Raw genomic sequence first — 22,940 nt, 5'->3', positions numbered from 1 at the left:
TGATCAAAACTAAACAGGCACTTTTAGGAATGTCATTATTGAATATCCTACTTCAAGGGCTATTCTGTTTCAGGATATAATATTCTTTTAGATGTGAGGATAACAATCCTTACATTACCTAATTCTGACTAGACTCTATTAAAATTACTTTTTTTTCCTGAGAAACTGTATTTAATCCCTATGTCAATGTGCTGAGAAAGATAGTAAAGATATATCTGAACTTTAAACACCTTTAATCTTTCTCTTTAGCTTTCATTCTTGTTGCACAGCCTCAGCAATCAGATTTCAACACTCCATTCCTCAGAAAAACTTACAGATTTAGAAACCATATTGAGATAACATTCTCCTTTCACCCACAGACACATTCTTCTATGGCTTTGGAAGGTCTTTTAAATAGCAATGTCTATTGAAATTTTCTGAATAGATAGAATATTATTTGGTACTAACTAGAACATGTCAGACGTGTGGCAGGAGTCCATAGGAGTGTAGAAGTGATTTGTGTACTCCAGGTAAAGAGACATCCCAGTCAGTCCTCACTGGAAACACTACCTGAAAAGTCCTTTTTAGCCTAGAGGTTGTAAGCTGAATTGTTCTTAACTTCATTCCCTGGGGAAAGATATCCTTTTGACAAATGTCAGTCTCAGTGTAGCAGGAGTGAAGAAGCCAAGAACTGGGTAAACATTGAGCTTGTTTGACCAGTTCAAGGTAAAATATATTGTTAGGGCATCTGAAGCCTTTCTTGACAATTGCTTACACTGTGTATATATTGGAGCAGCTTTCACTGCTGTATAAAGCAGACGGCTTTATGCTCTACAGATCCCAATCCAGCTCTTACCTGCAGGTTGATCCAGTTATCGGTGAAGGCACTTACCAAGGGACTGATTTAGAGTGAGCTGAATAAAGTCTCCAGAGTATCAATTAAATGTAAAAAGGAAAATTTTAATCATGATTAGTTTGAACTATTATTGTCTGCTGTTTGGAAGGAAAGGAATCAGTGCTCTGATTGTCTTCTCTAAGGTTACCTATTATACACCATATCCCTCTTTTCTGTCCTTCTAGCTACTTGATTGCCTATTTATTTGCAATACTCTTTGGGTGTAATGAGCATATTAAATTTAGATAGAGGGCTCAGATCCACTGTTGGCACAGCTATGCTGAAATAAGTAGAATTAGCCAGGAGAGTCAAAATAGCTTGTATTGAGCAACCATAAGCTACCTGGCCTGTTGGTGACTTCTAAAATCCCTGCAGCAAATGCTAGTGTGTGCTTGCACAGTGTAGTTAGTTTTAAAGGGCAATATATACAGGTCTGAAAACCAGAAGGCATTGAAATATAGAATGTATTGCATTACCCAGATTAAATAGTTGTCAGTATTACTAATTTGAAGGAGGGACCAGTGAGAGAATTGCTTTTGCTTTTGGGCAGTGTTTAATGAGGTACTCTTTTTTTTTTTTTTTTTTTTTTTTTTTCTGGTTTGTTTGGTTGGGTTTTTTTCTGTATTTTTTTTTTTTTTTTAATCTTGGGTGCAAGAAAGTTGGACTTGTTTGGATCCAAGTCTTTTTAATATGAGGTACATACCATCCACCTAATGTTGCAAGTAGTTAGACAAATTATATTGGTTACTGCTACATAAATGACTTTGTAAGCAAAGCATCAGCCAACAGATAGCTTCCAGCATTGTTATTGCTGTACATGCTGCAATACAGTGTTCGCTAATTCCAGGGTACAACAGGTCTTGAAAATCTCAGATCATCTGGAAGATCTTAGGACATCTGCTGCTTGTCTGTCTAGGAAAAGAAAGACTGATGAGAGTACAAAATCAGAGGATCATTAAGGTCCAGGTTTAAAGCCACAGCCATGTAAAGAGCAGGACAGAAAGGGGCACTAACACAGAGAAGTTCAAAAGAGAAGCTTATAGGACACAGGAAAAAAGAAAATCCTGGGAGCAAAAAGAATGAACAGGTGAAAATATATGTCATGACATCCTGGCAGGGCATACCCCTTTTTACTGCTGGCCATGAGGGTTTCTGGGGTATGGCTGTGCAAAGCTGTTGTGTACCAGAAGTGCCACTAAGCTTTTAGGCCTTTAACGCATGAAAGAAGAAATGGTGAGTCCCTCTACTTTTTACTTTCCTGTGTCCCATTTGCATGAGGGAATGAAAATGTAGCCTTCAATATAAATGTCTTACTTGACGAATAGCTTATGCTATGGAAAATTTTTAATAAATTGTTCATACATGACATACTTGGCAATTATTTTCCATTGCTCTAAACTTGTATATATCTTCCTTATGCAGTCACTTAGTACATAACTCCAGTGATGTGTTTTTCCCTCTACACCTGCAGTAAGTTATTTTTCATAAGGATGAGGAAGTGACTCCTGAGACAACACATTGCTGAGAAGAATTAGAAGACCAAAGGTAATAGATCTTTTAATTTAAGATAGAGCCACTTGCCATTTCTGTTCCTTTAAAAAGCAGTCAATTCTAATTATAGAGGTTTATCTTGGATTAAGGAAGAAAAATACTAAAGTAAGCACCGCTTCTTCTACTATAACTCTAGGGTTAAGGCTTTTCTAAATGGGAATTATGCATTGTGAGGACAGTAAAGTGACTGCCATGCAATTCTAAATTAACTGTTCATATGATGGAAATTTTGTTTTTCTGAAACTATTTTCCTTTAAACTTTCCATTTAAAAAGTGGAAAAAAATAGGCATTACTGCAGTTAGCAATGATGGGGAAGAAAAAAACATTACTGAAGGTGAGACTTTCTGAAAGGAGGGAAGCACTTCTAATAGTTCTTGCAAATGTTCAGTTTCATCCACAGAATATCAGGATTCAAATGGAAGAAAACACTTGTGATCCATCTTAGCTGAAATATTTTCATAGTCCAATGCAAATAGTGAAGGTTTCCATAAAAGCTACAGACACCCTGGTTGAAAAAGATTAACATGGAAAGAATCACTTTCAGTGCAGTTTCAAAGACAACTGTTCCATTTCCTCATCTTCCCCTTTTGCCTCATGTCCCTGAAATGTTTTTAATTTTACCATATCTTCCTTTTTTCTGATAGTGTTTGTTCTCCACATGGAAATTCTTTAGTACTCATCAAGATAATCTGGTATCCTTCCCCAAGATATCATTTATCATGGGACTGTTTATCACTTTCCTTATCTGGGCCACAGATGTTCTGGCCTATATTTGGAAACTTTATTTTTTTCTGAGCTATCAAAAAATCTATGGAAAGGAATGGGACAACAAGAATGAAGCCACCTCCAACAAATACGGTTTCACAGTCTTTGGAACTTTAAAAATATTCAGCTCTTCTTTTGTCCTTGTCATCCTCTTTTTGTAGGAAATGTGATCTGACTTTATTTAGTACAGTAAAAGATGAGCTATGTGCCAAACTTTCTGGTGTCTCATTGTTACCCACATGGGGAGAGTGGCAGAAATGCTGTGCTGCTTCTTTCAAAAATCTTGGTATTGATATTGTGGTCTGCAATATTTAACCCTCAGTCTGTTTCTGAGGCAGAAATAAAGGAATTGGAGTATGTTTTCAGTGTATTTTGTTATGGATATCTGTGATCTTACCCTGAAAACTACAAGCCTCTCTTAAATAGACTCATATAATACGAAGCTAGAGAAGACTTTTAACACCCTCTGTTATATGTAACAAAACTCTATATATAGAGTGGCCAATACAAGACTTTGGAATGAAAATAAATATTAAGAAATGAACAATATCTATTTTGGTTTTGCATGTTTTATTAACTCAATGTTCTCAAAGTAATATCCTACTGGATGATTAGAAGTTATATTTTTCCAACTGCATTATACGTTTTTACTCATAACCCTATTCTTGTATTTCTTGATACAAATATGCCTGGAGTTACATTTTCTTAAGAAAATAGCCACAAGATGAGAAGTCACGAAGGAAAAACTCTTGAAAGGTACCTACATGCACAAAATGAAGTGGTAAATATATATGAGGCATCAGTGTAATACTATAAAAAGTTTATCCAAAATGATCACAATGCAATCTAAATCAGCTTTAAAGGAAAATGTGGTTAAGTTTAATTGCAATGGTTATTTGAAGTAGTTTACTGTGTGTAGATCATAGCTGAAAATCTGTTCATGTAGAGATGAACTGCAAGAGACAGAACAAATAAATCAAATAACAAGCCCTGTGACAGTGAAAACATCCATTTGAATTTTGACTGTCGGGCTTTTGGTATGTTATTTTTCTGAGTAATGAATGGAAGCATGCGCTGTACTGCAACTTTACCATGCTCGGCCCAGAGGATGCACTATAGATGTATACAAGAGTTCAGAGCCTTTGCCTAATTGCAGAAATGTACCTTGAGTAGACTGGACTCTTAGTGTTCTGTTAAGCTTCCTCCAAAGTATAAGGACAAGAATGAAGAGAGAGACTTGTCAGGATGGTGGGAGGTAGTAAGAAGTTTGCAGCCTTCAGGATCTAAACGAGCTGTCCTGAGAACTCCCTTTCCCCAACAGTAACAGATCGGGTGAGCACCTGGACTTACTTCGCAGCTGCAGCAGGGAGTGCCCTAGAGGACACCTACTCAGCACCACAAACGTCCCTCTCAGTACCTATAGAAGCGCTGAGGCCAGGCGTACTCCACTCAGAGGTGATATTTCAGCTAGAGAGATCACCCAGCAGGAGAGATCTGAGCAGGCAGTAGAGGTGACAAGAAGTGCAGTAGTGCTTTCTCCTGCAGCCTGGAGAGGAGCCTGTCCAAATGTGTTTGGGGCACTACCAACAATCACTTGTTCTACATTCTGTTTGGGGGTATGTTTTATTTACCTTTTAAATGGTTTCATGCTCTGTTGCTGTGCTTGCTTTCCCAAACTAATGTTGTGTTCCTGTTCAATTTAATGAAACTCTTTGTTTTGTACCAAAACTTTTATTTGCAAGTGGGAGCGTATTGTCCAGTGAGTGATTCCAGGAAAATACTTGTTTCTCCTGTTTGGTTTGGTCTTGGTTTGGTTTTGGTTTTTCTTGGTGTTGGTTTGTTGTTTTTTTCTTTTTGGGCGGGGGCGTGGGTGGGTATTGAGCTGTTTTTAATTCCATTTCTTGAGAACTCTGAGTTCAGAACTTGGCACTTACTGCTATCGAAAACTCCTGACAGAATAGTCAAAATACTGTATATGCTAGGGAAAAAAAAAATATTTCCAGTAAATAAAGTGATAGTAACTCAAAACTGTAGTCATTAGTAATCTAATTAGAAATCAGTAGAATTCTAAAAGGGTTTTTCAGGATACCTGAAGAAGGCTTCCAGAGTTAATGAATGATTCAATCCATAACTGGCCTGAAAGAAGAGTGCTGAATACATTTGTTTAAGATAGAAGTGCCAGGCTTTGGACAGGAAGAAAATCTGATAGATATTCTGCATTTAACTTCTAAGTGTCACTGAAACAAGTCTGTGTGGAGTATGAAGCTTCTGGTAAAGCTTATGTGACCCCTCTTATAATTTACAATTGAATGCTACTTTTACATATGGTTAAACGTTTCTGATTTATTTTTTTAGAATGTTTCCCTAACAGCATAATTAATTGTTTTAAGTTTCAGATTTGAAATTAACAAACTTGATCAGAGACAGGTTTATTAGTTGCTTCTTACAGGGTATAAATAAGAAACTTCCACAGTGCCAATGTAAAAACAAAAACAAAACCAGGCCAGATCCATGACTTTATCCAGCAATTAAAACGAAACTTCAGTAGTGGTATATTTTTTACTGTAATTATGACGTGTTTCTTTAAAAGAACGCAAATTTTCTTTGCAAATGGAACAGCCCAAGTATCTGTAGCAAGCATCCAATATTCTGTTTTTCATCTGTAGCAATGCCAGGAGTAAAAGGGGAGGAACTGTTATTTAAAAGTCTGTGGAGACAGTACTTGGTTATTTTCTTTAACTCGGTGATGAATCTGCTTTTAATATATGTGGAGAACAAAGCAGTTCAGACCGTTACACTTTCCAAGCAGAATGTATGAAGAGAGGCAATTTCTCATGCACTTGAATGAGGTGGTTGTAGGCAGTGCTTGTCTAACATACTAGTTCTTTGACTTGCAGTCCCTGGATTGTAAATGGCTCCAATATCTACCACACTGAAGAACCGTTTCCTCGTCAGTGAGGAAGTAACAGGTTATTCATTTGTGTGTTGTTTTGTGGTTTTTTTTTAATAAAATCCTTCATGGATTAAGCAAGTAGCATGTTAATCACAATGGAAACTATGTGATATTAAAGAGACGCAAAAGCTCCTTGCGTTGCAGAGTTGCCCCTTTTGCCCATTTAAAACTCTCATCCAGCATGAATGGTGTGTGATTCCTCCAGATCTGAGTTCTCCCAGCTGGGGCAGTCACATTTTGAAAAATGCTCATCAGAAAGTAAGGAGAGATAGTCCTTCTAGAGCAAATTCAGCTGTAGTGTTTGATAGTTTATCTTCAAACCTGGCATGCCATGATGGTGCTAACCTGCAGGACCTATGGGCAAATTACCTCTGTGCTGCTTGGCTGGATTCAATATTTTAGATATAACTTTAAATAGTATTATTGTATGCATTGGCCTACAATGCTAGGCCTTTTTTTTCCCCCTTCTTTTCCCAAAAGCATCAAAGGCAATCCCAGTCTGCCCTTTGGGCTTGCACGCATCTCACAAGTGCCCGATCTTATCTGAAGGCGCAGTGGTGCGGGGAGTCCATCGGGAATGTGGGAGTCCTGGCTTCAGTTTCTGTCTGTGCTTGATGATTGAATCCTCATCCCCTGGTGGCTAGGAAGTATTTAGGATGGAGATATTCCAAATTTTAATTGGATGCAGAAACTGGAAGCCAGAATTCCCTTCTTCCAGGTGAATGCTGAAACAAGTTAGGTTCTGGAGTGATATTTGTTCTTACTTTCTGCCTTATGTCTGTGGCTTCATAGTTAGGATGTGACAGCAAATTATATGCATATGATTTGTCCATTTATTCAAGGACGCAAATATTTTCACTTCATTGGAAAAAAATTATGCTGATTTTCACTGAATCAACCAATGCTGGGTATTTTATTGGGGGTTTCACTATATACAAACATTTTACCAACTTCCATCACAAGCCAAGAGCACTGCAGTGTTTCTCATCTTTATGGTTTAACAGTGCATATTTAGAGAGACAGGGTTCTACCTTGTTACTTTTACCTCTTCCACAAAATACAGTCTGCAAAATACAGCTATCTTATGTTAGGTATATATTCAAAAGAGATTACACGATTAGCTAAGATGGGAAATTTTAGAATTGAACAAAAGACATTTAAGCTGAATCTTTCTTTTGTGTTGTTTGGTTGGGTTTTGTTGTTTGAATATTTTTTTTTTTAATATAACAAGCAAATTCTTACTTTTGGTCATTATTTTGTAAATAATAACTAAACATAAGCATGTCTCTACCTTTTTACAATGTTCCAGTATTGCTCTTTGCTCTGAATTCTTTTATCAGGTTACAGTTCAGTATTAGACAAGCAACACTGATAATTATATATATTCATACATTTGCTATTCAGAGCTGGCAAAGACACATATGGTGAATAAATTCTTTCAAAAATGTAGTGATGTTTATATTTGCAGAAGTAAGGGATATGAGTAAGAAAAAAGTTAAGGGCACATTATGGAATGGAAATTACAAGAAATTTTTAGGCACTTGTACTGCAATTATTCAAGTTGTAATCTGATGTTAGCATCTGTGCTGTGTTTTATGTTTAATTTCAACTTCCTAACATGAATTTTGCCTTTACTAAATGCAGTATACAATACAAATAAAACCCCTACTACAACTATCACAGTAAATAGGCATAATTCACAGACTCAGCATCTCAAGGGTATTATATGATCTTTGTCTGTTAAACAGAGTTAATGTTCACCCTATGCATGCACCCTCACATATAATAAGGACCCATTCTCAGCACTTACATGGTTTTATTGGTAGCATTTTAATGCTGAAATTCTGTGTATTATTTATGATGCTAGAATAATATGGTTCTTATTGCAAATTAAGTCAGTAGTTTCCAAGCACCCCAGCCTTATCAGTGTGTTGTTCTGTCCCACTTCAGGAAAGCTCCCTTCAGCACATGATCGGCAATGAAATTGCAGGGACTTGCAGACAGACAGAGTTGAATAAACTATTTCTATGAAGACATAAGGAAGAAACAATCAGAAGTTCAAAGGTCAGACGTTCCTGTTTAATTTTTTAATGATTTCCAATTCTTGCCAAGGTTCCCAGTATCAGCATTCTGCTCAGTTATTTGCCCAGCAGTCATCCTATCCGTATTTGATATAGGATAATTAGCAACTGGCCTTGAGAAATGCAGCCCTTTCTACCATCTGCATAATCAATGTTAGAAAGTGTTCCACTTCCTAGGCATAGCCATGTATTTTCTGAACAGCTCTTGATTTATTAAAAGGGATGTAATGATTATGAAAAGTGTTAAACTTACAGCCTTCTATTGACAGTGGTTCTGTTTAGCTTCATTAGATGTGATGCTAACATCTGTCCATTGAGATGGAGGCCACCTGCTCATTTTATGTAAGTACTAATAATCATCAATTGCTAAAGACCAATGTATTCAGTACATTAAGCAGTGCCAATAATAAAAATGAAAGTATTTGTTGTTCCTTATCAGCCTTCCAATTTCACCTTCTATTGCAATTATTGTATTACAACTTTCTGCAATCCTTTGAAAGCAGGAAAGAGTAACAGGTCTCTGTCCTTTCCATCTGGTAATTTAAGTCTCACTTAGACACCACTCTGAGATGGTGGTGCTGGTTTCACTGGTTGGCACAATGACTAGAGAATGCACAAGCTGTGAATGATCAGATTTGTAAATGGTTTGTAAACACTGGAGAAATAAGGACGTTCTCCAGTATGGCTTGCCAATAGTACCAGGTGACATTACATGAATTTAAAATAAATACATAGAAAAATAAACCCATTTTTTCTGATCAGTGACTTATAAAATGATGCCTCATTCCTTCTTTCTCTTAAAGATAACCAATACAGTCTAAACTCCTCTGTACACAGCAACTTATATTTTATGAGCTGGTAGAATGGTATTTTTGAAAACAACAGCTCTTTCTTCCATGTCTGATAAGACTCTTTTCCTTCCTCCTAAGGAGTTTATACTATGCTGTATAAAAGGAGAGAGATAAATCTCTATAGTATCTTGTAGTATTAAAACTATGTCAACCACAGCTAAACAAGTACCTTTGTCAAAAGGACAGACCATTCCTGTAATCTTAAAGGCATAGTCTTTTTGACAAGACAACTCTAACAAAGTCCTAGAAAACTCTCCTGCTATTAAATTAGTATGTCCATTCAGCATGCATGCATACAAAATGGGAATTTATGCTGTGTTAGACAATAATGCACTTACAGAATTTTTAGCTTAATAGAAACAATGACCTTAATAAGCATATTAAATTGGAAGACTCTATCTGATGATGTACATATTATTTTGCGACTAACAAACTGAATTACATGCTAAAGGTTTGCTGTCAAATTGAAACCTAGTCAGTCCATTAAAATGATTTAATAACAGGTTCCTGTAGTGCAGTATTTCTGCATCTCCCTTTAACTACTGTGGTTTTAAAATCCGTTTTTTCTCACCTCATTTATGAAAATATTTCTCTCTCTTTTAAGCATTATGAAAATTGAAAAGGGGTATAAGCATATAGGAAAGATGGTGAAACCTGCCACGTATGATGACGTAAAAGCTGGCCATATTAAAGTCAGTAGGAGAACACTAGTGAGCAGGAATTCTCAAGAAACGTACAGCCATGTACACCATGAAGACATTGCATATAGGCAATGGCATTGTTACTACTGTACATCTCCCAAACTGAACAAATTAAGCATATTCAGAGGGAAGTGAATGTTTTTGAAATAGATGGTTAAGTTTTTATTATTTAAAACCAGGTGGTTTTTATCAGTTAAAACGTGTTGAAGCAAGTGGGATTGTTTATGAGAGAGAATAATCTGAAAAAAAAATGTTGCTTTTTAACTTTTGTTCCTAAGAGGATTCTCTGTGGATGTATTGTGTGATTTTTCCTTGTATTTAATCATTGTATTGCGTGATTCCTGCTCTACCTTTCCTACTCTAGGCAAAATATAATCTTGGAACCCAGCTCCATAATTTCGATATTCATATAATTTTACGTAGTTGATGAATCCAGCGTGCAATGGTAAACAGCAGGGAGGGGCTCAATGGCAACTCATTTGTTAGTTTTCCCACTTGGAGGCTGTTATTTTTATAAATTACTGATATTGGACACTGTAGGAGTGCCCTTTTTCATATACACTGAAGTACTTCACTGGCCCCAGGAGTCACTAAGACTAGTGGATTTTAATAGTTATAGATCTTAAATGGAGGGTTAGAAATTGTTTCTTTTCATTACAATTACAACAAGGAATTAACCCCAAGGGTATCCACTTAATTTCATAATATATAGACTGGAACGCTAATAATGTGTCTCTTCTAAAATGTAATAAAGAAGCAACTGCCCCTTGGCTCCCTGGGGTAGATTTCTGTAAAATGTATTGCAAAAATGTAACACAAAGAAGATTTTACATTAACAAGCTTTGTAATGACGCTAGCTCCAGTACTCAAAGTGCTCTGGAGCTCATAGACACTAAGTATTGGCACTGGTTTTACAGCAGGAATTTAGTACCAGCACTTTTGTATCGCTTCACTGGTACAAGGGAAAACTAAAACAGTGATAGAAGGAGTGGAGGGTAATTTACAATTAAGCACATAAAGAAGTGAAAGAGCAGAGGGAGGAAGAGGGAGTACAGTAGTACAAAGTAATTACTTCCTTCAAGGTCCACTTGGACCTATCCTCTAGCCAAGTTTCCTGTGTTATTTTAATCTTCCATGCCCTACTGCAAAACAAACCTTGGCCTTACAACTGGCAGCAAGTGAACTCCAGTACATTTGCTATTCCATTTCCACTTGTGAGTAGCAAAGTAGCCTCTGACCTCTCAGTCATTACGGATGGTGACTGTGGAACAAATTCCTGGCCAAGATCTTAAATACTGGATCAGGCTGTGGTTTTAAATCTACGTTAAAGACATTTCTATTTGCTGATGATTTTAATGGGGTCTGACTAGATAGAGCATCCTGGGAAAGCTTTGCAGTAAAGACAGCAAGAAAAGAAGTACACTAGCTGTGCCTATACTTTCTATACTGAAAGAAAAAAATGCAGTTAAAATAAAAATCCATTTTGTTTTGGTTTGATTTTTAATGATAATGCTTCCAGGCATTTCTAACAGAGGTTCTAAGACTGTTCCTTCTTAGGGAAAATTCATTAGGGAAGAAACCTTTGGCCAATGTTTTTTAATTATGCATGATATGGCCAGAACTCTGTGTGCTCACTTATGTTGCAAATCTTCTGTTTGTGACAGCAAATTTAAATAGTTTTCCTGACTAATCACGGGTATGTGCAAATGCTCAGCTGATGTGCTTGTACCCATCCTCTAAAACCAGATTCCCCCAGTTACCTGAATGAGAATTTTACCTGTGATCTGTGGCCTGTACACATTTATTGGACTCCCACTTCCAAATGCTGGGAATACAAACTTAGGATCTTTGAACTAACTTTTCTAGATAAATGGTAGTTCCCATTTAATTTATGTAAACTTTTCTGTAAAGATGCAGAAGCACCCATCTTTAACAAAAGTTACTGTTGCCAACTGTCAGAGATATGCCAAGGCAAGAGTGAACAGATGTCAAAAAGGCTGCAAAGAAAAAGAATGGAAATGGAAAGAATGAGATAATACTTTGTTCACCAAGACAGTACATGGCAATACCTCCAGCAATACCTTATAAGCAGAGGTGGGAATGCCAAGCGCCACACGTGCCTAGGATTGCCACTGTATGGGTCAGCCAGGAGAAGGCGTAGCAGGGGCTATTTGAAAAGTTGGGAGATCAGATCAGAAAGATCACAGAATCGCAGAACGATTGAGGTTGGAAGGGACCCCTGGGTGTCATCTTGTCCAACCCACATACTCAAGCAGGGATATCTAGGGCCAGTTGTCCAGCACCATGTCCAGACAGCTTTTGAATATCTCCAAGGAGGGAGACTCTACAACCTCCCTGTGGAAGTGCTCAGTCACTCTCTCAGTAAAAAAGCATTTCCTGGTGTTTGCATTGCAGTTTGTGCCCATTACCTCTTGTCCCATCACTGGGCACTACTGGAAAAAGCCTGGCTTCATCTTCTGTGCACTCTCGCTTCAGGTACTTCTCATATTGATGAGAACCCCCTAGAGCCTTCTCCAGGGTGAACAGTCCCAGCTCTCAGCCTTTTCTTGTAAGAGAGTTGCTCTAGTTCCTTAATTACCTTCCTGGCCCTTCTCTGCAGTATGTCCATGTCTCATACTGGGATTCTCAGAACTGGACACAGTGCTCCAGGTGCTACCTCACGGGTACTGAGTTGAGGGTTAGGATCTTCCCTCTCGACCTGCTGGTGCTGCTTCACCAAAGGCAGCCCAGGATTACATTAGCCTTCTTTATTAGTTCAAAAAACAAATAAACCAAAATATCTGGGCTCTGCAGCTGGCATTTTCAAATCACGGTGAAGTACAGTAGGTTGCTTTCTACTGAGGTGCCTTTGTGCAGTTTCAAGCCTTCCCTCACTTTTCTTTTTTGCCTTTCTTTTTCCATTCCTGTTTTCCATGGATAGTGACCTAAAAATTTTGACTGATAAACTCCATCTTAAAATAAATAATAATAAAAAACCCCCACAAAATAAACTGGGAGAAAATCTAAATTCCAAGTCTTGCCAGCTGGCTTCAGTTAATTTTATTTTCTTGGTATAAAATTTGGCATTTCTGGCCCTCTTTTTTTTTTTTTTCCTTTATTGACATGAAATTGAAGTGGGGGAAAAGTTTTACATAAGAGAGTTTATGTTTTAACAACTTTAATCACCTTCTCCAGGTTGCAATGTTAATTTTCTTAACTGTATCTTGAAGTCAGTTTACTTAATAAGAACAAGAATAAAAATGTCAAGGAAGAACAGGACAGGTAGAATAGAAGTTCAGCATGTAACTGAGTTAGAAGCTTCAGCTGAAAGAGTCTGAGGAGAAAAGTTTCAGGTTAAATGAAATGCTTATAGACATTTCTCCCACTCGTGAGTAATTACTCATATGCAATAGAGTAATAATTGCAATTGAAGTCATATGAGTGATTTTAGCACTCAGGTTTCTAATCATGGATCATAAGCTGGATTTTAATCAAGGATAAATTAAAAAAAAACGTTATGGATCTCTTCAAGAACTGCTTTTGTATATGACAAGTCAGAGTTGTTTCGCTAGGTGAAGTTAAGTTGAAATTGTGTGTATGTTAGGAATTAAATTGGAGATCTTAGTGTAAGGACATCCATTTCCTTTCTTCATATGAAAGCACGGATTACTAAGTTTCTTCCATCTATTCACAAGTGATACAAAGGCAAGTCATTTCAAGGGAAATCCGTGTTATAGCAAGATAACAAATGTGATGTACTTCACAAACAGCGTTATCTCCTTCAACCAGATACAAACATAGATACTGCAGGTTAGGTGCCAATTTGTTTCACACAAATGACATGCTGTAAATCACTCCTGCTGTATTGCCATGTATCTAGTCATATTGTACCCAGCCTCTGCAACCCTAGAATGGATTCATTTGTAATGTAAGAAATGTGTGGTAAAACATATACTATAAAAAATGGAAGTGTCATACTTGAGAGCTGGAAGTAGAAATCTGAAGCACTGACTATTCCTTTTTCACAGGTAGTGTAATTTTTGCCCTTTTTGTACTGCCTCCATCCAGTGATATATAAGTATGTGCTTTGTTTCACAGTAACGGTGATGTCTGTGATAGGTACCAGATGTTCTGTAGCCTTTATTCTAAAACACCTATTCTTTTTAAATAAAATGGGGATGCATACCTTTTATTACAGCATGAAAATGTTACTTGTCCATTTGATATGTTTTTTAAAAGGCATAAAACCCCAAGTCCTCATAAGTACTAAGGTCATATTTATGTAAAGAATTGTTTTTGAGAAACTGGCTGTAAAATGTTTGTTGGGGGGGGGGGGGGTGTAGGGTTTTTTTTGTTTGTTTGTTTTTTAAAAATAATACCAATTGTGCACAGTCCAAATTGTACTGGATGTGTCTGTATTGTGAAAAGTATGAGACAGCTATAGACTTCTCCTTGCAGAAAATCTAATATATAGATCATTAAAAATAAACCTGACTTGGACTCTTAAGAAAGGTAAGGAAGGGAAGAATGTTTAGAATACTAGGTCCTCGTGATGCTTTCCAACAGGTTGTCTTGAAAATGCCTCATCATAAACTCCCATGGGAAGCTCATGTCAAAGTAATGGAATAAAATGACATGATGTTTACAGTCAACATGGGGGTGATGCTGAATGCATAGCTGGAGGTATGATACCGGCTGAAGGGATGGGGATATAAAAGCATGTTTGGGATGCTGAAATTACCTTTCCCTTTGACTGGGGAGGAAAGACTAGTTAAACTGATTGCAATTAGTAATTTAGCTGTGCTTCATTTATTTAAATTCTAGATCTTTCAAGACCCTGTTGCCCCATATTTTTTTCTTTTTTTTTTTTTTTTTTTTTTTGTAGTATTTGAACAGTTCCAACTGGAAACATGCCACCTCCATCTTCCGTGTGTCTATAATATCACTTTTGGGGGATTAGAAGGGAAACTTTTTTTTTTTTAATTTTTCAATGTAATAGAGTTGAAAGCAGTTAAGACCCAGCAAGTTTAATATTAGAAAACATGAGCGTGTTATTTCATAATAACTTGTGGCTGATGCTTGCTGTAGGTAAAGGCTGAAAAGATCAGCTTCAAGGGAGTACATGAGAACAGGGATTCTGCTAATGGACTTCGTGTTCTCAGGAGACGAAAAACCTTGGAATCGTCTCAGCTGAGGCCTTTGAAAATATCCATTGTCCCTGATCAAAAGTATAGTAGATAAAGGAAGCTTAGAAGTGGATGGAGTACTAAAGGTAGGCTCTGAAAATTTTACCCTAGGTTGCTTTTATTATATGAGCTAAAGAGCACTCCAGACTTGCATTGGATTCAGTTAAAAGCCTGGAATGTGAACATCAGGTAAATGCCTGGTATATGTGTGTGTGTGCACACGTATATGTAGCACAACCTCCCAGTGTTAAGTGAATGAAGTTGTGTGACTTTCTATGTAAACCATTTATCTACCTGCTTGTCCAGATCAAAGCTGAAGCAGAATGCAAAGTCACAGGTAATCAAAGAACTGAGCTCTCTTTTCAGCTCTGTTTAATTATTAAAGGAAGTTTCTACCTAACTTGTTTTCAGTAATATAATCCATGACACTGTAGTTTAAAATCAATAGTTCTTTGGTTAAAACTGAAAAATGTAACAGGACATTTGAACATCACTGGAAAGGACTGAATCCTTATGCAGTACCTCACCAGCCAAAACTACTTTTCAGAGGTGATGTTTCAACTATGGTATGTTTGTGTCTGAAATATCAATAAGATGCCATAGAGGGTAGTAAAGGCCTCACCTTTTAACATCCAGTATCTCAAAGAAATGGACCAAAACAGAAAAACCTTTTCTAGAAATAATGTTCTAGCTCTTACCTTAAAAACGGGTTTACTAGCACAATGCTTGTCTGTCCTTACCTTGTGCAGTAGCAGATTTCACAGGATAAGACAAATATCTGAACATTAAATGAATTTCTGTATAGCAGAAAAATCATGGGACCCTTGATTATTTGTCTGAAAATTAAAATGCCACTTAATCAGCTGTCAGAGTAGTGGAAGGACTTCTCAAGCTGTCATCATCAGAAAACCACCTCAAAAACAATGGAAAGTAATTGGTGAGCTAGCCAGAGCTCAGAAGCATATCCAGTAAACAGTAAAAAAAAAAAGTCAGAACACTTCTTTTAAAACTCCAAGTGAACTGTTTTCTGAACTGATGACTAACTCTAATCTGCTGTACAAGTCTGCCAGTATCCTACCGCTTTAGTGGGGGAAAACCATGTGAGCTTTTACATGGCAGAAATTCCACAGTGCCTTTCACCATTCAGGATTCAGGGAGTCTTAGATAAAAAGCAGCATGGATTCCATTCCTAAATGTCAAAAGGATTTCTGGCTTTTTGAGTATGTAGGAAGACCATGGTAACTGATTTGAAGTACTGTTGGACTGGATCTGGTCCCTGTGACTAGCAAATAACAAAAGCTGTTTAATTCTCTGCCTTCCTGCATTAAGTGCATCTCTGTTGTAAACTGCTCTAAAGCCCTTTTTGAAGATGCCTCCTTCCCACCTACTGCACAGCATTATGTGTGTGAGTCCAGAGCAGTGGCTGCTTATCTGAAAGGCTAATCAAACAGTGAGGTATGTGCTTGTACTCAGGAACAGAGGTCTAAAGCAGTGGCTGAGGAGGATATTGCAACCTATGGGTCTCAAAATACCCCTCAGCCATACAAAACAAAAGTTTGCAGATGTATTAGAGGAAAGGGAAGCTAGAAAGACTGGTTTAGCCAGGCTTTCTTTGCTGAACAGTGTGAGGACTGACCAGAAGGAGGGTATTAAACTCCTGTTCAGTTAAGGAGAACTTTAAGCAAGTAAATAATTTTTTATCTTTAATGTAGAATATTTTATGCAACATATGGTTGAGTAGGGACATAAATCAGACTTTTCAGGGAGTTTGTATGTGAGATATGATAACTGGTACTTAGCAGGTCTGCTAAAAAGGACTGTGGAAATACTTGGAGTGGTCTTTTTGTAAAGTTGTTTTTTTAAAAGTTGATTTGATTTATGAATCTGAAAAAAACCTTCTGTGTCTCCTGGTTATAAATGTCAAGGAACCAAAATAATATAGTGCACCTTGTGACTAATGTTTTAACTGCACCAAGATATTGTTAGTGTGGAGGGGCATGTGTAGAGAATGGGAGCAGCTTTTGAGAAGTGAGGGAAGTATTTCTATTTATAACATGGGTCATGCTGTCTTACTCATCTCTAAACGTTTCAAATGTGTCATATTCTTTTATTAAATCATACTTCTTTTATTAAGAAAATCCGAGTGGATGCTTCTTGCTTCCACAATACTGTAGAATACACTAAAGTTCACTTGAGGAGGGAAAAAAACATTCTGCTTTCATCCCAAAGTATACCTTATTGAGAGTTGTAAACAAACTACACTTTCATATTCAAACCTGCAAAGCAAGGTTTGTGCCACTTTTCTCAGTAAAAGGCAATGTATGGTTGTACTAATGTCTTTAGGGAGATATAACTGTCTGGAAAAATGAAGGTACGCCAAGGTCTTGGGTGTAAGTAGGTCCAAAATTCATTCTGATTTAAGCAACATAATTATGACTTGATTTTGGTGTAGCCAGTAAAGTTTGTACAGAGCATTCATTTTTATTATCAGGAGAGAAATGGACTGATCACAGCCAAGACATTTTTCATGGTCTTTCTTACTTGCCTTGGGCAAAGCCTGATGAATAGCAGCAGAGACAGCTGTGCTTAGAGCTAGAGATTGTGGCCCTCAGCCTTACTTTGTGGCTACACAAAAGCACAGCTTACTGCTTGAAATTTCCAGCCAAACTGCTTCTCTACACTCTATCTGTTATAAAGCATACACTTGTGCACCAAATAAACCCTTTTTACTTGAAGAAATTCACTACAGGAAGTGCTAATGCCATGTCTATTTAAACTTGCATAGAATCCATTCCCATATGAGCTTTAAAATACTAGCTAAAAGACTTTCAGAATGCCTGATGTCCATATTGTTTCCTTTGTTGTTGTTCAAGACCATAGAGAAATCATAATTAGTGTAGCTAAACTGATGTCAGTAAAAATCCTAGGTGTCCTTAGTTACTTGGGAGCAGATGATGAATCGGGACACTTAAAAGCTGCAGAACTGGTGTGAGTAGGATATGTGAAAGACAAAAAAGTAGCAGCACGATCCTTCTTATTGGATGGGTTTTCAAAGAACACCCAAATCCAGATGATATAGGAAATTACTGTGCCATTCACTCATTGAGGCTGCCTGAAATGACATGTGCTGTCATGTGTTTGTAATTTTGTGATCCTAAATCTCTTCTCAGGACAGTGTGATGGTGGGTAACATTGTGGTACCCTGTTAGATGGTTTTTGTGTAGCTGGGGCAGCCAGCCAGCATGCGGCAAAGTGGGTAGAGTTCTCTCCTTACCTTCTGTGGGTCTCAGCCATTCACTTACCTCTCAAAACAGTGTGCTAGCCACCATCAGTGGTAGAGATGGGACTGTAATCAATTTTAAGTGCCAAAGCGCAGATAAGCTATTGCTTTTGCTCATGTGGTTACCAGTACTCTTCTTTTAATTATTAAATATTTATCAATGCAAAAACTCTTGAAACAAGGTTTAGGTATCTTTTTCTCTATACCTCGTGACTTTGTAAATTGGGAGGTGGGAGGTTGGACGTGTGAGCATGAATCCCTCCAAGGCAGAGAACTGTATCCAGGTTTTACATGTGGTGAATTGAGCACTTGTTTTGTGAGAAGCCTAATCTATTTGATTATATGTACTAGACAGGCCTAGAAGATGAGAAGACTGAACAACTGTCTAATTTATGGTTCCAGACTGGACTTTGGTGGGGGCTTGGCACCTATTTCCTTTCACAGTTATTCAAATGTCTGATACTTGAACAAATTGCTCCGTACAAAGAAGTGAAATTAACGCATCAGCTGCAGTTTCTTATGTGCTGTATATGCAAGTGATCTTACCCATCTTTCAGTTCAGGAGAGGTATCCTTGGCATTCAAAAATATTCCAAATCATAAAAGCACGTTCAAGATAATAAAGTCATGCATGAAGTTTCTTGTTTATGTGATCTGGACTTACAAGCAGTAAAGAAAGAAACTTTCTGGTGGAAAAATCAAATGTGTCCGGCACCCAACTGCTTTCAAGGCTGGAGAGTGGTAGCGTTGGGTAGGTGGGTTGTGCTTTTACATGAAGGGGTCTGTGGGATTTGGGTGGTCATAACTGCTCTGTCAGGAATTGATAATCAGAAAGTTGTGCTAATGAACCTTTTCTGCTTCCAATACTTAAACTACATAATGTCTTCTACTGCAGCACCCAACGTGGATGCACTTGAATATTTTTGTATCTAGTTCTGAATATCTACCTCTTACTAATTTCCCACTAGAAACTTCACTTTGAGGTTTAGACATTTAAATATCTTAAATTCCCTGACTATCAAAAAATCAAAACCAGATACAACAGAAGAAGTTACACAGCAGGCATGTTTATGGCAAACAAGCTAATATTCCCATTGTGTGTGAACAGGAGATCAACATCATAACATGTTGACTGTAACAGTAAATGTGCTCCCCAACTTCTTTGTGTCTGTGTTCAGCAGTCCAAATTATGATGATCATACCTATTACACACAACTGTTGAAAGAATTAATTCATTAATGTTTGCAAAGAACGTTGAGGTCCTCTAGCAGAAGGTACTACACAATTGCTCTGTGTTAATTTATTATTCTTTATTGTTGGATTCAATACAACACGTAGTATAAATCTTTACAAAAGCAAACAAAAAGCTAATCAGGAGTCTCTTATTCACACTGTCAAAGCTGGTAATGACCAAATAGTCTTGTTTGTGGAAGTACAAAAAAAATAACCCATGCTACTTGGTATGTTGAAGCAGCAATTAGCACGCATTGTAGGGAGAAGAAGTGGAGCTAGACCAGAAATGAGCCTTGATGAGCCTAATTGCCTTTAATTATCCCTAAACATTTTCTTGTTGTCTGTCTTATGAAGGCAGAAGAAACCCTGTAGCTCTAAAAGGAAATAAGGCTTGGTTTTGTTTTCCTCTTTTAAAGAGGGACATAATAGCCACCATGGAAACATGTTCTTAATCAACGACATTAAACTCCTGGCTGCTCTGCTTCTCTTGAAATTGCCTAGCTTCATTATTATCAGGGGGAAGGAGGAGGGGAAGGAGTTTAATCACTATTTAGCTTTTCTTAGCAAATTAAAATATTAATTACAATACACATTATTTTATCTTTGCTTAAGCTATTTGTAAGTATTGGTGAATGAGAGCTCACTTCATGTTGGAGTAATTTATTCTTAAACTATTCAGACTTACTTTTTCAATTCCTTTTAAAAAATCATCGGGGCATGAAATGCTGTCTTCTGAGAGCCAAGAAAAACTGTCGTTTGTTTTTTTTTTCTTGGTCTTGAAGATAACTGTATAATTAAAGGTGCATTTTCTAAAAACTAAAATGTGATTACTTCAGCACAGTGAAATGCTATGGGAAGCTAGGCAATGGAAGGCCAGTCACCTCCAGACTAATGGACGGATGTTTCTCTTTTTTGCACATTTGCAGTCATCAACCTGATCTTCTTAGTTCACAGAATCATGAAAAAGAGAGGAGGAGGCTTTTGGTGAAAAGAACTATCGTAGAAAATCCATGGCCTCCACAATTCTACCCCTCTCAAAGCTTAAGTAATATTAGTGATGTTAGTTTGGTTGACAGAATACAGAAATATGGTGTGATTAAAAAAGTTATTTATAAAATGAAGAAGATCAGCACTATTTTGCATCTTTTGTGAGTGTTGTACATCCTTTCTTGGTGTGTCCATGCCACTTCTAGTTTTTCACTATAAGCATTCTGTTGTTGCATTTCACAGGGAAGAAAATTTGCTGAAAGGGAACAAATTAAACAATGACTCCACAACAAACTGTGGCTCAGTAAACTTTTTAATTAAAATGTATGCTGGCATAAATCAGTATAGTTCTATTAACTGTAATGAGGCTATGTTGATTTATACCGACTGCAGAAATAATTAATTAATCTATTAAAGTAGTTTATGTACAACTATATGGAAGGCTGTAGGAAACACATAGCACTATGTCAAACAGATGTAGTCCTACACACATTGTTGGCATTGCTGTAGGTCATTGGACAATAGACCGAGAAAACCAAAATCATATTACTATTTTTCACTAAACAGTGGCTTGTGACTTCTGCTTTCCTTATGGTTGTCTTGCAAAGATTGTGGGTATTGCTGGAAAAAGCAGGGCATGACTATAAGTAGCTGTGAGAGTATTTAGCCTCTATTGAGAGAGCCCTACTAGCCATTTGATGTATGTCTGGATTCTAAATATTCCAAAGTGTTTAAGCTTAAGAGGTATGTAGGCTGATTTAATTAAACCAAATTGCCAAAATGAAATCTGTTGATAAACAGAGGGGAAGAGACAATATGAATCTGGCCTTGAAGTAAATCTTTTAGTCTTTTATTTTATTTTTAAACAGTCAAGTTAGCAATTAAGAAAAAAAAAAAAGTGAAGTGAAATTTCCCAGTGGCAATTTCCATTTCAGTTCAGTTCTAAACCCGACCTCTTTCACCATCATGATCTCTTCCTTTCACCTTAAAGAACAAATACTTTAAAAGCCCAGGGTATATATACAAAGAGGGTCAACCAATCCAAACAATATTTTTAATTGTAGCCATGGGATGTTCATCTCAAAAGACATGCCATGAGGTCAAAGGATTTTCATTTCTTAATTGCAGAAATCTTACATAGGCTTACTCCTAGACATTGTTGCTGACCTACATTATTGATGTGGTCTGACTTGTTGGTCTGTATTTATTTTGTATGGCCCCTCATTCTCCTGCCCCATTGCCATGTTTTCTGAGTCTTTTCTAATTGTTCTCATTATTGTTGCTATTGTTTTTATGCCACAAGAAAAGCAGAGAAAAATGTGTATGAAGCCTGGCTACATTACCTCTTGTGACAGCAGAAACATAGAATATGACCATTTCTCATTCTTTCTCTCCTAGCTAAGCACAGGCAAAGACAGCATTTGATTATTCCTGCAAGACTGTATATATATTACCTCTCACTAAATACAATTTCCTTTTTTCATATGCAGGTGCTCTTGGTCTAACACGTGACGGGAAGCATTTCTTCCCAGGACCCAGACCATTGCAATGCCATCCTTTGCTTGGACTTTTCTAATAAATTTATGACCCAGGACATGAAGCTGGGTGATTATTTGGAGTGGTAGAATGCTAAATATTTCCCATCTTGGAGGCTTTGAGATGGGCCAAACCCATGTAGAACCATTAAGCCACTTTCTGAGTTACTTTGCCTTTCTATGTTCAAATGAATTTTCCTTATTGTATAGAAGTAAAAAAATAAAATAAAATAAAAATCTCAAGATTTTCACCCTGCCAAACTACTGAGTTTAACTTTCATTTTCCATAGGGCATACTAACCACAGTATCATGTGGGCTTGGTCTAAACACTGCTCTTCCCTGTACTTGGGTTGTCACTTTAGAGTTCATTGTATTACAGCTACCCAAAGACCTCGAAGTAACTCATGTATATTCCTAGCTGAACTAAGAAATTAAATCTTTAATAGTAAAATATCTATATTATCTGCTAGAGGATGATGAATTGGTGGTTTTGTGTAGGATTATGTACATCTTGTGCACAGATGTTTGACCTTTCCTTTAGACATGTGTTACTTATGTATTTAGTGAGGAATGGGGTTGGCTTTCTAGTGAGAGGTTGGATCAGGCCTTTTGAAGGCTTTGTTTATGCTTCTCTGTGGCAGAATCAATGCAAGAGAGCAAAGGATTGCTGCTATTTGCCCCTTTACCTGTGTCAGCACAATTCCCTACAAGCTGAGAGGAATCCAGGAATTAGAAGGCTTTTTGGGGGTAGAGGGAAGAGAAGTTAATAGGAACCATACTAGTACAGCTGCTATATGTGTAACGTTTGATTTGCTCTGTGATCTTTCCTTGCTGTATACAAGGCAGCAGTTGAAGGGAGAGTTTAATTTAGTCCTGAAATGGCGTTTAGCAGCTGGACTGCTGCAGAGTTCAGTTTGGATTGGAAGTCAGGAGCAGCTGTTA

At 37.2% G+C, this 22,940-nt stretch overlaps 1 long non-coding RNA gene across 1 annotated transcript; it reads left to right on the top strand.

Annotated features, from left to right (window-relative positions):
* Positions 1 to 1,531: 1,531 nt before the first annotated feature.
* On the top strand, positions 1,532 to 22,242 carry LOC130156996 (uncharacterized). Its single transcript, XR_008824667.1, has 3 exons — positions 1,532 to 2,419; positions 8,095 to 8,208; positions 21,953 to 22,242. It is a non-coding gene; the product is annotated as an uncharacterized LOC130156996 (long non-coding RNA).
* The last annotated feature ends 698 nt before the right edge of the window (positions 22,243 to 22,940 follow it).

The sequence above is a fragment of the Falco biarmicus genome, chromosome 11 (genome assembly GCF_023638135.1).
Source record: "Falco biarmicus isolate bFalBia1 chromosome 11, bFalBia1.pri, whole genome shotgun sequence".
Classification (NCBI taxonomy): domain Eukaryota; kingdom Metazoa; phylum Chordata; class Aves; order Falconiformes; family Falconidae; genus Falco; species Falco biarmicus.
Note: the sequence above shows the minus strand (reverse complement) of the source record. Positions and strands in the feature narration are given on the sequence as shown.